The sequence below is a fragment of the Mandrillus leucophaeus genome, unplaced genomic scaffold (genome assembly GCF_000951045.1).
Source record: "Mandrillus leucophaeus isolate KB7577 unplaced genomic scaffold, Mleu.le_1.0 Scaffold462, whole genome shotgun sequence".
In the NCBI taxonomy this organism is placed as follows: Eukaryota; Metazoa; Chordata; class Mammalia; order Primates; family Cercopithecidae; genus Mandrillus; species Mandrillus leucophaeus.
Genome location: NW_012104943.1, coordinates 1,139,123 through 1,144,205, shown reverse-complemented (window position 1 = coordinate 1,144,205; position 5,083 = coordinate 1,139,123). Strand labels below are relative to the sequence as shown.

Here is a 5,083-nt window from a genome sequence, read left to right as displayed (position 1 = left end):
AAGAGAGGTTCACCACATGGATCAGCTAAGGTCTACCTTTTTACTTCTTGAAGGCACTTTTACAGGCCTAGTCTAAGAAAATGGAACCTCACAGTTGTGTGGTTATGATTTTAAAAGCCAAAATCGACAAATGTAGGAGGACAAATTTTATAGTGGAGCTTCAGTTTTCTACGTGAACTAGAGAACTGCCATAACTCCCTTTTCACTGGTTGCTGTGTAGAACCCACTATAAGGCTCAGTCTCCCCAGGAGGGTTTCCATATTAACCCACCCTGCATCTCCACACTGAGACTTTCCCATTCATTCTGGCTGGGCATTTGTTGCTTCCTCTGTATTTTGCCTTGTCTAGTCTTGGCTCTGTGACTGGTGGTCATATATACAGATGCCAGATGGATTTAACCAAAGGAAAAGTAGACACAGGCCCACCCATCCAAGAATCTCTATTAATGACATTCTCTGTCTTAATAGAGAGTGAAAAATCTCGAAAAAAGAAAAAAAGAAACATATTTCCAAAACCTAGTAAGAAGGGATGTATCAAGAGTGTAGATGCCTACTTCATCCAAGGAAATATCTGGAAAAGATGTTCTAGATGAGGAAAGTGGATCCAATGTGAATTATTTGGAAATGTTAGGGAAACACTGTTCTAATATATTCTGTAATTAGAATACATGATCTAACCTTCTTTGTTTGGTCATTTGATTCATACCTTCTGAGCATGTGGGCTTTAAGGTTTTTTTTCTTAACTGACCAAGTGTTCTTTATTAGTCCCTAAGGTGAATGAAGCAGGTGAATTTGGTCTGGTTCTGGTCCAAAGGAAAGCACTAACTTCCAAACTGGAATATAAAGGTAAATAATTCTTTCTCCCAAGTGTATGCTCTTTCACGTTATCCATGTCGTTTTCATTTCTTCATACAGTGAAATGATTGTTTATGAATCCCTGCTTCATTCATAAACCCCCAAGGGAAAAATCATTACATCACACACACAGTGCCAGTATTAAAATAGTAGGTCCTTGTGTGATTGGTACTAATGATTGAAATATAGTAAGGCTATTCTCTTCTCCCCACCACTCCCACCTGATGCTGAGAGTGAATGGTTGAAGCCAGACTGTATATATGGAGATGGGAGAAACTTACATATTTTCTTCAATTCGGCTGCCTGAGGACCCACAACCTGAAAGTCCTCATGTACTAAATTTGGCCCAAAGTGCCTATATCAGTTACCTATTGCCATAATAATGCTGTGTAACAAACAACCACAAGCCCTCAGTGGCCCACAACAATAAATATTTGTTTTTGCATATGAGTCTATGGGTTGGCTGGATGGTTCTGCTGCTCTGAGCTAGGCTGGGTGGGTTCACCCATGTGTCCACATACAGTCAGTTGTGGGCCCGCTTCGTGATTTTGCTGATCTTGGCCATGCTTTCTTCTCACATGCCCGAGGCCTCAGTTGGGAGGATTGGACTCACTCAGCTCTGCTCTATGTGGTCTCTCATCCTCCAGCAGGCTAGTCCAAGCTTTTTCTCATGAGGCAACAGCGGGGTTTCAAGAAAGAGAGCAACAGCACACAAGATATTTTGAGGTCTAGGCCCAGAAATGGTACAACATCACTTCCGCCATATTCTATTGGCCAAGCCAAGTCACAAGGCCAATGTAGACTTCAAGGTTGTGGAAGGAGCTGTGAAGTCATACAAAGAGAGTGGATTCAGAGAGGGATAAAAATCAGGACCATTTTTGCGATCATTCTACCAAAGCCTCATAATCTGGAGTTTCTTGGGCATGATCCCTAATTCCTCTTGGTTTATTTAGAACATTCACCACTCATGACAAGTTACACATACCTCAGGGAAAAGCCCGTTTATATATTTATACCTTTCACTTGGTATAAGTATGAATGCCTTGATCATCTCTTTCATTTTCTAATTTTCTTTCACTTACCACTATACATGTGGTAAGTAAAACATTAGCATAACCTTTTCCTTTTCAAACTTCCTTTTACTTACCACTATACATGTGGTAAGTAAAAGATTAGCATAACCTTGTGCTAATTGATTCCCTTTTGTGTTTACCCTGTGAGTACATTGCCCAGTCCTATCCCTTTCTTTTACAGGACCATCTCCACTGCAAAAAAAGTACCTCTCTAATGCAGTCCTCTGAATTGTATCTGAGAAGCTTCTACTAACACTCTTCAAAGCCTAGTAACCCATGACCCAGCTCCTACAGGCATTTTGTTTTCTTCCATATTTCTCTTAAGTATTCTGTTTTTATTTCTCTGCAGTAGACAACTTATTGCCTATTTTCCTGGTTAGAAAGGAAATATTTCATTGTACAGGGGGTAAGCTACATTCTCCAGGTGCTCACAAGTTCTGCCCAAACTCTGCCTACCCTTGATAAGTGACATGAAGGAATCCATTGACTCCTCTTTGGATCCCCAAACCACCAGATTTCTTAGTTTATTTTCTATTCCATGATTCCTAATGAAACACAGAAAGGTTAAAATTTTGCACATGACCATATGACCCTGTAATTTCAACAGTCCTTGAGTAAGTTGTCCTAGAAAGCTCAGTCCCAACCGGAAGATTCAGATGTGTACTGCAACTCTTCCACTGGTTGTTTGCCTTGGACAGGTCACTTGGATTTGCAGTGCCTCCTTGCTTTCATATGTAAAATTGGAATAAGAGCAATATTCATCTCTTAGATGCTGTCTTAGGCTGGGTTCCCCAGAAATAGACCCCAAGATAAGAATTTGTGTGCAAGCGGTTTATGTGGAAGATGATCCCAGGAAGTGGTGGCTGGGGGTGTGCAGAAGTGAGGTGGGGAGAGAAGGAGGCAATAAAGGGTACGTTATCAGGCAAGTTTCCACTGTGGGCAACTGGAGCTCAATCCCACTGGGAAACTCCAGAAGCCTGTGTAGAACACATGGCTCAGAATTATCCTACTGAAGGAATAAGGAGGCTGGGTCATATATATACCAACTCCCATCTGGCATTGATTGAAGACTACTCCCAGGAGGGTGCTGATTCCTTGGTGCTCCTGGCCTGGCATGAAAGCAAGGAAGGGCACCACTGGGGAAACTTGATCTCACTTGGACCCTCGACAAGACAGGGAAAGCCTGAATTCCAATGCGACTTTAGCCCACATTCAATTCCAGCACTTAGTGGTCCTTTCCAAAGGCAAGGAAATGGAGATATCTATCCAACAACTCCTGTCCATCACTGGTTTACGGCTGTCCCTGGGAAAATGACTCCCCAGCATTCTAGCCCACCTGGTGGGCCAAGAATGCTCCAAGCAGAGAGCACCCTCACACAGAGAGTTGTGAGTGTTTCCAGTAGAAAGCCACATGCCTGCAAGAGAATATAAGTACTGACAGATATTGGTGTGGCACCAACAGCATCTGCTTCAAGGCAAGTGTAGATTAAACCAGAGAATATATTTGAAAGCACTTTCCAAACCATGAAGTGCTATACAAATGAAAGAATGTGCCTGTGAGACCAAAGCCTTGAGTTTTATCTCTTTATGGAATAGTTTGCTATATACTGTTCCATCATCTCAATTTACATACCCGCTTGCCCCATGTGGAGGAAGGGGAAGAGTTTGGGAGAAACATACTACCACAATTGTAAACCAACTGAAAAACTCATATTCCACTATTTGTGGGATAATAACATCAACTATCTAACTAACTAGTATTAGCACTCATTAAAGAATACTGAAGACTGGAAGCAAGGCATCTTTTACTTTTAAAACTGGGACTAGAAAGAAAATATATTTGCCGCACAGAGAAAAAATAGGGAGTTAAGAAGAAAGGAAAGTGAGGAAAGGGACCATGTGTGCTCACTTAGGATATGTGCAAGATGGAAGGTCCTGGATTGCATTCTGATTTGGGATTCAGGTCCAACTCCAGCATTCAGTGTCTGCAGAACTTGAGCCTCAGTTTTAGTTTCCTGAAAATGAGTCTGATGCTAGACGTTTTTTTAAACAACCTAATCAAATGATATAAAATATTTGGCAAATCAAAATGAGTCAAGAATCAGCTGCTGCTGTGTTCCTTTTTACCCTATTCCCTTTCCTTACCATTCCTTTCTTCCCCAGCATTAACATATAAAGCCCCAAAATCAGAGCCAGAGGCTAGCCTTAGTTATAAATCAAAACTATCTCATTCTTCACCCCCCCTTTCCCAGTGGTATTTATCTACATCAGAGGTCAGCCAACTTTTTTCTATAAAGGGCTACATAGTACATATTTTAAGCTTTCTGGGCCATAAACTACTTTCACAACTATTCAACTCCATCATTGTAGCTCAAATGCAGTCATTGATGTTATGCAAATGAATGGGCATAGTGTGTTTCAATAAAACTTTATAAAAACAGACAGTGGGCCAGGATCTACATAAAAGTAACCACAGGCACTGGTTCAAAACTTAAAACTAGCTGAATGAACTGTTATACTTCTCTGACACATCTAAACAAGGCAGTCATTAACAGTTTAGAGGCCAGGCATGGTGGCTCACACCTGTAATGCCAGCACTCTGGGAGGCCAAGGCAGGTGGATCGTTTGAGCCCAGGAGTTCAAGACCAGCCTGGGCAACACAATGAGACCCCATCTGTACAAAAAAAATTTTTTTAATTAGCTGGCGTGGTAGCATGTGTCCATAGTCCCAGCTACTCAGGAGGCTGAAGTGGGAGGATCACTTGAGCCCAGGAGGTAGAGGCTGTAGTGAACTGTGTTCATGCTACTACACTCCAGCCTGGATGACACAGCAAGACCCCGTCTCAAAAAAAAAAGAAAAAAAAGAAAAAGAAAAGAAAAGAAGGTAGAAAGTTCCGGCAAGGTCTTTACTGGTTTATTTGGGTAGGAGATATTTTATTTTCTGGCCTGAATTCGATAAACAATTGCTTATATTCTGTTTCTCTTTGTGCATGGGGTTCTCACCCATTACTTATTTTTTAAAAAAAAGGGTTTTGTTTTGGTTTGGTTTGGCTTTTTAGTTTTTTTTTGTTTTTTGTTTTTTTTTTTTTTTGAGACAGAGTCTCACCCTGTCACCCAGGCTGGAGTGCAATGGCATGATCTTGGCTCACTGCAACC

At 41.4% G+C, this 5,083-nt stretch overlaps 1 protein-coding gene across 3 annotated transcripts in view; it reads left to right on the top strand.

Moving 5' to 3' along the window:
• Positions 1 to 5,083, top strand: part of EGFL6 (EGF-like-domain, multiple 6) — a 71,721-nt gene that overhangs the window by 56,572 nt on the left and 10,066 nt on the right. The window lies entirely within an intron of this gene.